The sequence below is a fragment of the Pundamilia nyererei genome, unplaced genomic scaffold (assembly GCF_000239375.1).
Source record: "Pundamilia nyererei isolate P.nyererei 1_Seehausen unplaced genomic scaffold, PunNye1.0 scaffold00055, whole genome shotgun sequence".
NCBI lineage: Eukaryota > Metazoa > Chordata > Actinopteri > Cichliformes > Cichlidae > Pundamilia > Pundamilia nyererei.
The window spans coordinates 1,104,556-1,115,988 of NW_005187456.1; positions in this window are offsets into that span (position 1 = coordinate 1,104,556).

Genomic DNA, 11,433 nt, shown 5'->3' on the forward strand with positions numbered 1-11,433 from the left:
TCCCAGCTTTTTCTTGTACTCTAAGTGCCAGAAATTACAAATGCATCCAGATTCTGTAAAAGCACTCTTACGTCAAAATGAAGCCATAAAGAACATAAATGTCACCTTTTTTTTAAAATGACAAAGTTGTGTTGTTTCACTGCATTTCAAGATGTGTGCCTGCAAGCAGAAAATGAACAACTTTTGATGACAAGCATGAACTCATTCCTTTTCACTCACTTAGCCACCTTGCTTCACATCAAACATTTGGGTTCCTACTACCTGCTCGCACAAATTAGTGTCATGGCTGATTTCCTATTTTGAGTTTTTCCCCCCTAGAATTTATTTCAGTGTAGTTAAGCACACTTAAGCAACACAGTCTAGCAAGAGAAAAAAAGACTCTGTGATCTCACATATGCCACAAAACACTAGAAAAAAAACACCTTGTCATTGATAAGTGCGAAAGCAATGTGTTTTACTACATCTAAAAAGAACGAGGGGAGCCTTTTAATGGTCACACGCTCATCTCCTCTCCACACTAATCTCAACTGCTGTTTCCTCCCAATTAACAGAGTTTGTGGTTCCTCTCATCATTTCCTCCCCTGATGGATCAGCTCGTTCCTAAAAGAAACACAGCTGCTTTTCCACGGATGTCCATGAAAGTATATTTAATGTACCCGAAAGTGTGTGTTGGTCATCGTAGCTCCACCCGGCTGCCAACATTGTTTATACATGCAGATTGAAGAAGCAACATTCAGATGCTGCTCTGCACTGGCACCCTGGGTAGATTGGTATAATTAAATGATTCGACTAAAAGGGATGCAGTGAATATCCAAACACAGGGTCAGGTCAGCGTTGCTCGCAAATTAAAGCCAGGGGCCAAAAAAAGGGTAAACACTAATTTATCTGAAGTGGCAAAGCAGAAGAATATGTTACCAGCTTAGCTTATGTTTAATTGTCTGTATTTAAGAAATTCATTTTTGCATTCTGTGGATGAATTTGATTTGATCTATTTCTGAAACTGTATTTTTTTCAGCAGTATTCAGTAGTATAGATCTGTTTTGGGGGTGGCTCCATATTGCAATAGTTAAAACATTTGTCTAACAAGTGCAAGATCCCTGGTTCAAGACCGAGACAACGCATAGATCCCAGATCAATTCATGTTGACTAGCATAAGGCAGAGAGAACGCACCTCCAAGTCATATATGGAAATGGACAGATCATGAAAGATGGAGGTGGGTTGCAAAGCAGCTTGCACTGGTACAGCAATTAAAAGATGCATTCTTTTTTTTTTAGGTCTGGATAAACTAGGTCAACATGATAAAATGTTGGAAATAAAATGCAATGAACCAGCTCTCTCCCACAGAGCTCCCTCGTACAGGTCTGGGGAAAGCCCAAGGTAGCGACACCAGAAGATCATGATATGAAAAAGCATGCCTATGTCTACTGTTTACTCTCTGTATACTATCTTCTATTTCATGCACGCATTAGGCTCTGCAAACATAAAAATAAACAAGGCAATTACAATTGACAAAACAAATGACACGTGCCTACTCTCCTCACAGCTGTATATGCATGCTAACACAAACAAATTTACCTGCAGCATGCGGTGCTAATTAAGAGAAAGTGAACAGCAGGGGGTATAATTCCAAGAAACCTATCCCCGACAGCAGCAGCATAAAGTATGGAATCTGTATGTGCCATGGGCACTATTGTGCTCCTTCGGTTCTCCTCATGTCTTCCTCATCCCTGTGTCTCCAGTGCTTATGTTCTCTCTCCTCATTTGTCATGTACACCCTCTATTGCTTTTCATGGTTGTGGATTGGCAGAGTCTTTGGACAGCCTTGGAGACAGTTGTCTGTAGCTGTTTCCTGTCACTAGGGGGCAGCTTCACAAACAACAGGTTTCTGGGCTGCCTTTGCTTGCACTGTTGTTGGTCCTCCAACCAGAGGTGAAGAAGAGTGAAAGTATAAGTAACAAAAAAAGGTCAGCGTTAAAATGAGCGTTGAAAACAATTGTTTCACTCTCTTCCGTGTTGTAGCCAACCTTTTAACCAGTCAGCAATACACATCTTCAAGCTAAGTTCTGTTGGTGTTTTTGGAGGAGTGCACACAAGCACATCTTCTTAGGTTGCATACTCAATCAAATATAATACTATAAAATCTGCATTATGCTTAATTTACATTTCATCAGTGCATCTATGTAGAGCCTACGATGTAGTCACTCAAATGATCATTGCTGTTGCTAGCATGCAGGATGCATCACCAGGGACATGTACTTCCTTTTCTAGGGAGGTGCGCAACAGAGGTGGCCGTTATGATTTACCTGCAGCATAGATTTAACACAGAAGTATAAATCCCCCATTAGTCCCTCCCACATGAAATACAAGCAGAGGAAGCAAAAAAGACACCCAGGGAGCGAGAGAGGAGGCAAGTGGCATTTAACAAAATGAGGCATTGTTGCTTCAGCTTTATCATCTGTCCATTCTTTCATTAAAGCCTACTGCTGCGTTTGCTCATAGCTTCTTTGGTAAGCCTTTGTATTCAAGATGAATTTTAGAGTTTAAAACACCTTTCAAGATGGCCAATTGACACACAAGTCAGGAAGCTTTAGGAGCCTCATCTTTATACCATCCTTTACATATTTGTTAGTAAGTTCGGGTTCCTGTAAATTTCCTCGTCAGGGGATGCACGTGAGGCTGTGTGCAGTCTTCTGCATATCCTGCAATCTGTTGCGACTGCACAGGGTTTTTTTTTAATGATATATTATTCATGTCTGAATATGGTATTTTGAATGGTAACTGTACTTAGATCAGTTCAAGGATTACCATAATTATCACACCACGGTAAACGAGCTCTGTATTGACCCTAGAAATGTCATCCACTGAGCCAGGCTGTAGTTGAAAAGGACAAAGACGGAAACAAGAAGTGAAGCATAATGTGACATGTCACTAAATGCTTGCTTGACTCTTTTGCTATCTGAAGAGTACCTAAATTCAATTCAGTCTAATTAATTCACTTCATTAAATCAAATATGGTCAAGTCAATACGAAGGGGTTTGCATGAAAAATGTGATTAGCTTGCAAATGACACCCTGATTCTTGACACCATGCCAACTGCACACTTCAGCCTTGTAGTGGCTGTAGCTGGGCAAAATGACCCGACACTACATGTTCTGGAGCCTGATTGATAATGACCCCTTCTGTGGGGGAAAACTGGTGCTCCATCTGTAGCTGCAGTTTCTAGAAAGTGGGATTGGGAGCTGGGAACAATAGCAGAGCAGCTAAACGTGGTCAAAAATACTTCCTACTCCACAAGAAAAGTTTGTTCATGACGTGGATGCAAATCCGAAAGGTAAAGTGTGTATTTGCAAGGTTTGTTTTTTATAATTCAGAAACCATCCACATTCCAAGTGCTGTGGAGGGCTCAGATCAAGACGAGTTCAAAGCACTTCTTGATTGTGACCTGTACTGATCTTCGTCCTGTGCTTGTGTTTTTTTTTTTTTTTAAATGGAGCAGAAATACAAATCTTCAATTTGCAAACAACCATACTGTAGTGTCCCACTATTAGTTTCTCTGGGGATGTGCAAAAGTGTTTCTGGTGTATGACATACACGTTTACCTTGAAGGTAGCAAGGCAATCCGAACAGTGAGGCATTTATACATGAACTTAGAGAATGGAAGAAAATACTTTGATTTTTCTTTTTTAAAGACAAAAAAGAAAATATAAAAATATAACAAACAAACACATCATCTTTGTCCAAATCAAACTGAATGAGACATGATTTAAGAAAAAAATAATAATGAAACAATTTTTTAGCATTCACAGTTCCTATCAGAAGATTGTTGTTTATAATGTTAAACTGAAGAGGCTGGTAACAACTCTATTGTGCATCAGGCGTGCCTCTTATCGGTGCACAGAGCCTCTGCATGTCAAGCAGAGGTGGGGCACTGTCCCTAGAGTCCACTATCACAGCAGGTTAACCTGGCACTGCTTTTCTAAGGACTGATTGCCAGGCCCCCTGCAGCTCGAGGTAAACCGACAATTTTCCATCAGCAGGGAACGTGGCTTTATTAGCAAAAGTAGGGGGGATGGTGGGAGGTAAGGGAGAAAAGTGAAATCAGGTTCACAAAGTAGCTGCGGTTGTTATGGAGGAGGGCAGCAAAATGTGTCGGCAAATCCAAATCTTACATTTGATCATGATATTAGTGTCTAATGTTCTAAGGCTGTTCCACAAACAAACAGCATTTAAACGACCTCCGAATGACAAAACAAAACACGCCCCGGCGATATGGCAACCGCTCCTGAGCTTAAACACAGATTTTATGGAGATTTTTTTGGTGGAGTTTTTGCAAATTAGCTCTAGGGTATCTTTCAAAGTAGTCAGATAACTGTAAAAGGCTGTATCTAAAGACTTAATGTCAAACAGTATTTCATCTTGCAAAGACTTTTTGACAGGTGGGAAAACATTCACCTGAATAAAAAAAACCAAAAAAAACTGAAGCCCTTGTATCTGAGATGAGACAAACTCTGCACAGCAAATCAATAGAATCCCTGGGCTGCATGTGAATTTGGAAGGGCCATCTCTGCAGAAGACTTTATATTTCTAAACCAAAACAGAGGTAAATCTACAAACAAACACAGACCATGAAGCTATCTGGGCAAAAAAATAAAAATAATAAAAAAAAAGGTACAACTTAGAGGGCAAACAAGCAGTGCCTTATGGTTTTCAAGGTCTCTATTTGTTTTTCCATGTTCTACTGTCAGGTGCAGAGAGGGGAGAGAGCAGTGGAGAGAATGGCGAGCCATAGAGGGTTAAAAGGCCATGGCTGGGATTATAGCACAAGTAGGGACCCCATACTGTGGCTTGACATGCCTAGCAGCTTACAGTGCATTTTTCTCTGACAATGCAGGGTCATACACTGTCAGAAAGCATGAAATGTCTTCACACACATGTTGGAAGACAAGTGAGAAGCTCAACGTTGAAGAGTCTCCCCCTCAAAAGGTTATTTGCTTCGCATTATGCTTTTTAATGATAATGTCCCGTTCCAAAGTCAACATGCAATAGTTGAAAGGGCATTTTGAATTGTGACCCTGCAAGGGCAGCTCGACATGCTCCTGCGCACTTAGCGGCTGTGAGCCTCATTTCGTCTTTGCTAGTGCTCTCTCTGGACTACGAGTGAAACAAGGACTTAGTTTCTCTTAAAATGATCTTCTGTAATGATCGTCAAAATGTCAAAACGCCATTGCATATTGCAAATAGATGCCATAGAGGCTATGGTGTAATCACATATACAATAATAAAGTGTTGTAGCTGAATAATCAGAACTCAATTCTGCAAAGTCATGAAACCAGAGAGGTATTAGCTCATGAAAAAGTATCTAAGATATATATATATTTTTTTTTTTAAACAGCAATAATACACCATTTACTAATGACTCACTGAGTGCCTTTGAAATAATTACGCAGATATTTGTTGCTAGGTTCTTCTGATCTGTTGCTGTTATCAAGAGGCCAATGTGAAAAAGGACATAGTGAGGCCTGCTCGGTAGTTAGCTGCTAATCAGCATGGGAGCTAGCTAATCCTGCCACCAATGAACTCATCTGTCTGGCCACTCCACCCTCAGACATGTGCTAACATGCCATAATAGTCATAATTCTACTCCTGCCATGGGCTCTGCCACCTCAGCTACCTGATTAAGGCCCAAGTCCCAAAGGTATCGGTGTTAAAGCTTTACTAATTCCACCCTTAGCTTCACACCAGCCTGTCTATAGCCTTTCCATTAAATATGGAATATCTGAGTCAGTGAGGAAGACATGTAGACATGTGTATAGGGGAGGGGAGATGGGCTGTTATTTACTGAGAAGCTTTCTGTGCATCTGACAAAAACAAGAATGCTTCTCAGTGTGTCATCTGCATTGCCCCGTGATGCAGCATAGGATTGCCTTTTATCAACAACTAGCGATGACACTTTCCAAATATTTAATTCATGGGGGAATTTCTCACTCAATCCGAGTGTGTTTAAACTGAAAACTGTACTTCCTTCGGAAAAAAAATAATCCCCCCCTCCAAATCATTTTTTTTCCTCCAGCCACGAAAATATCATGTCATGAATACCACTCTTTTCATGTAATTCCCCATCCTCCTGCTTCACTGTAAGCACCTGTCAACAGTGTGTCTGATTTATTTCTTAAGTGTTGGCGGTACAGGGACTCCCACATGGCACTCCTGTACCACGCTTCGGGGGGTGGGTGTGAGGGGTGGGGGCCCAGAAGGGCAGGCAGAGCCTCATTTCCTGTGGCTCAGGAGACTCGTGGTGGGAAGTAAACTTAGCCAACGCTCCTGGAACAGGGTGCCACGCACCCATCAACGCCTCCTTAGCGGGTGAACGAGAAAAGCGGGAGGAAACGTCAGTCTGTCTCTGAAAAGACTCTTGTGTGAGGTGGTTTTCGGAGTCATGTTTATATTCATGTTTTGTAAGACTAATATGGATCTCTCAAGAATATATGCATGCACCTGACACTGATAGGAGCGAAAACATACTGACAAACGTGCTGCCCTGACACTTTTGATTGTCTGTCGACAACACGTGTAGACAACACAAACTACTATGCATCTGTGTCACGCCAAACAGTGATGACCCAGCAGATAAAACTTCGGGAAAACAAATCCCAGCTCCTAATACAATTGTAAAATAATCATAATAATAATTTAGAAGGATTGACGAAATTTAGCCAAATTCAATCATGGCGAGTTGAATTTATAAATGAAAGCCTTGTATTTCTGTGCCCATGGGTTTAGTCAGAAAGTGGCCGTGGGTGGCCACAGTCATCGCTAACTAAAGGGCCCATTATGACCCCTGTTCTCACCTTTGCAAGCACCAAAAGCAGTGTCACATCTGCTGGTGCAAGCCATGCTTTGTGTTATTTTAGCTGGTGATGCACCTCTCAAATTTATTAACCGTGTGAGGTTGTCATGGCCACCGCTGCCAAGTTACCCAGACAGCACCTTCCATCACTGTGATGTTGGCATCACAGAGGAATGTAGCTGGTAAAAGAAGCTCCTTTAATACAGCGCAGTGATGTATCCTATCTCTGAGTGACTCTACCCAGGAAGCATTGGGTTGTTTGGAGAGAAAGCTACATTAACGCTGCTCTGTGTTTGTTGTGCATAGAGAGTTGGAACCTTGGCAAAGCAGCTCTAAACAATGGAGAAACAACCTCTTCCCACTGCATAGCACCTACCACCACCCACATAACAGATATTCGTCGACGGTAAGTCACTGTCATTATGGCTTTTACCACCATTTCAGTGTTAATATGGTGCAGAACTTCAGCTATTCCCAGATTATACATGGGGAAGTACTTAAACAGCTTGAAAAGATGAGACCTTCTGGAGGAAGGCTTTCTGCCACGTTCCAGGTACTTCAGATGTTGGAACTCAGGAGTCATGTAGCTCCTGAATTAGTGCAATCCAGGAATAATGTTGGAAAAGTAAGAAAAAACAGGATTGGTTTGATTTTTAATAACTGCTGTTTTGTTTGTTTGTTTGTTTTAACTTAAAAACGCTGTGCAGTTTTAATACTACTTATGCTTCCTGCTGCCATCTTGGATTGTTAAGTAAGGGTTGGTGGGGCCGGAAGGTATGCATATACTCATTTATACACCTACATCAAATAATTATTATCATTGTAGCAAACTTTTTTTGTTCAAACAATGCAAAGTAAATTTTTTAAAACGTTGAAACATCAGTGACTGTGCCATCCAGTGTCCCGATGTAAATAATGACCTCGGCCTGGTGACCTTACCCAAACTAAGTTTATTCCTGGGTACAGATACTTTGCACTGGGGTTAAATCTGCCATAATCTCCCAGACTGCTGTCAGATAAATCAGTTCTGCCAATGAGATATATACACAAACACCCAGAATCTTAACAAGACCAAGACTGGACTGGACATTGACATGTCAAGTGCTAACTGACTGCCTGTCAATACACTCACTGACCAGAAAAGTCTTACTGTCAGGGGACTGTGGTGTACAAGGGAGAGAAAAGAAAAGGAGGTGAAAGTCAATGAAATTAGCTCCTTCCAGCTCACTAAACTCAAGAAGTAGAGGTAAGCAAGTTCACCCTCGTCTCAGAGAACAGACAATGTCTGAGTGGTACCCTGCTGAGAAAACCCAGCACTGGAGAAAACTTGTCATACTTCCAAATTTCCAATAAAAGAAGAATATGCAAGAAATATAATCAATACCATATATCATTCCTGTGACCAAATGGTGAATTTAATGGAAAAACAAAAGTTGAGGATTGCTGATTTGCATGTGACAAAGCCCACACACGTGTGTTATTTGTTTGTCTCCTCTCGTGAGTGGAACCCTCTGGAGAGAAGCAGACTGTGAAAATGCTGTTAAGATCAGAGTGATAATGACTTTGTGAATAAGAGTCTGCGTCGCGACGACCGCAACTGGTTTGATCTCTGTCCACTTTCATTTCTTTCTTATTAGTTAAACCAGTGGAAGTCAGACAGCCTTTTACCACTGATGTGCTTTAAGATATTAAGCATTCAACACAGTCACGTCGCAACACATCAGAAATGAAATCATCTCAAAGTGAGGCGAAGATTTACTCCAAACTCTCCTCGCTGCTTTCCTTTAGATTAAGCTCATGTCAGGGGTTGTCTTGTAAGATTTGAGAAGAAGATCAATAAACAAAATCTGAAAAGATGAGAAGACACACAAGTTGACAGAAGGTTTGTAGGCTTGTGTTTGTGTCTGTGTGTCTGTGTGTGTGTGTGTGTGTGTGTGTGTGTTGGGGGAATTAGTAGGGGGCATATTCAACTCATTCCTGTGTCATGTCATATAAAAATATTTGAATATGAGCAGTGACTTTTGTTTTCTGATCGTTCTTGATCTGAATGTGAGTGACAGCAGAGGGGGGCATGAGCACTGCGCTCGCACCTAAGCTTTGCTGGCATGAATCGCTTTCCTGAAAGAAAAAAAAAAAGTAAAATAAAATAATAAAAAAAGGTCCCTCAGAAACTTTTCTAATCTGTCACAGTGAATGTTCAAATGGGAAGATCAACTGAGTGAACGTGATTTGCAGTGACTTACAGATTGCTTTTTCATATTGCGATAACGTTTTAGCTGTGACCTTTTGAGTTTGCTGTCACTGTCGAGAGGAAACAAATCAAATGCTGCTCGCTACAGCTTAAGCAAAAATCCTCAATTTGCCCATTTCAAGTGCTATCAGTGCAGTCTTTTTAAATAAAAATACAGACTAACACCTCATAAATGATCAGCTTAGACTGTTCACCATGATCGTATTTGCACAAGAGGTGAAATGACTCCCTTTGAAACCCTTCTACTCACTTTCTGACTCGCTTAAAATGCTTTGTTCTTTTTTGCACAGGTACTATTGTTTTAAAGTGTTGCATTAAAAACATTTTGACCTAAAGTGGCAGTTTTTACTTCAGCATTCAGGCTGCAGTCCTTGTTCTTGAACTTGACTGTGAGGTGATCGGGCTTCAGCTTCATCTGAGATGCTCCTCATTAGGAACCCACTACAGCATGGGCTTAAAATATGAAATGCAAAATGGCCGTGAGGTATGCTCCATTACCGGCCAGCATTCCTATAAACCAGAAAACACACACCACCTAGTCACCCTTTCTGCACGGGGTCCCCCAGGGCACATCTCTGGTCTGTTTGAAGATCAAAAGAGCTGAGTTAAAACAGCATGTTTACAGGTGTGAGGAAATTGAAAATTTCCTTGGCCTAGTCTGTGTGTGTGTGTGTGTGTGTGTGTGTGTGTGTGTGTGTGTGTGTGTGTGTGTGTGTGTCAGAGACAGAGAGAAAGAGAGAGACAGGGAGTAGTGTACTTCTTGCAAATTTCTCAAAACATTCTGCAATGAACTTGTCACATGTTCCACATTCTGTGTGTATAAAAATGTGCAAACTGTGGATACATGAGAGAGAAAAAAAATCAATAACATAATCTGATTTCTGGTTAGCTTTGTTTTCAGCATGCAGATAATTGGTCTTTGATGCTACACCTGCTCCTGTCTTGAAGAGTCTTGGCTTTGGCCAGAGAGAAAGAAAAAAAGAGGAGTTACCTGAAAACGTCTGGTATTAGCAGCACATTATCTATTGTTTAATAAGCAGAATTGGCAAAGTGATGTGTAGGAGCCACTTTGAGAACTTCACTGCAAAATCAGCAGCAGGGGAGGATGCAGAGTTTTTTGAGGGATTAGTGGGTTTCAAACTCTTTTCTGGGGGGGACGTAGACAACAATAAGTCAGTCCAGCTCGAGTATGTCATTTACTCTGCACCTCTCCACTTTGTGTTTCTCTGTGTGCATAAGAGGACCAGTCATGCCAAGCTTTCTGCATGAAAGGGAGAGTGTTTAGCTTTTAAGGCTATTTGTGCTTCTGACTCTGTAGTGTTTGTGTCCGATGGGAGGTGCCTGCGCCAAGCTTCCTTAAAGGAGTAGGGGGTTTTGTTTGTTTCTCCATCGTGCCAGGAGAAGTGACAGCCATTCCGGCTCTTTCACAGAAACACATTCATCTGTGTGAGAAAGGCGGCCGCTGAACTCAGATGAAAGGCCATGAGAGCTGCGTTGTACAGGAAGGCAGACTGTGCATCGACTTCAGTACAAAAACAACAGAAGCCGTGTCACAGACAGACAGACGGGCAGACAGACAGACAGACAGAAAGAAAGAACGAAAGAAAGAAAGAAAGACATTTTCTCCCCAGCGCTTCAGAGAATAGCAAATAAAAGATGAATTAATAATTAAATAACTTTATTTTTACTTTTCTTTATTTTTTATCACTGTTGTATATATAAATTTTGCACTTTCTCATAATACAAGGCCCTCTATCTATCTATCTGGCATAGTGAATATGTTTATATTCTACTTAAGCTATTTATTGCTCTGGATATTAAGTGGACTGCACTTGTCTGCACACTGAAGTGACACCCCTATTAACTTTTACGAGGGGAGACCAGGAAGGCCTTGTCACACCTCCTCCTCCAAGTCTACATGCAAATTATAATATCAGCGTTAAACTAATCTTGTCAGTCCAACTTTAATTCATATATAAAAAGATAATAAGACATTTTTTCTTTACATCATGTGAGTAAAACTAACGTGAGCTGTGACTGTAAGGTTTTTTTCCGTTTTCTATACTGTTTCTCTTTCATTGTTGATCTTTCTTTAAGGAAATCCTACGTGACATTTACTACACGTATTAAAATTCTCTTTAAGGTGGGAACGCCCACTGTTTGAAGTGACAGAGCGGCTTTAAATAACACGCGCAGGCGAACAGACGCGTTCATTAGAACGGTTCAAATTCAATTAAAGGATGTGACGTTTTTGCTTTAAAACTTTTCTGCCCAAACATGCTCACCGACCGAAGAGCGCTCATGTTATTTCTACTGAGAACGGCCCGTTTGGGA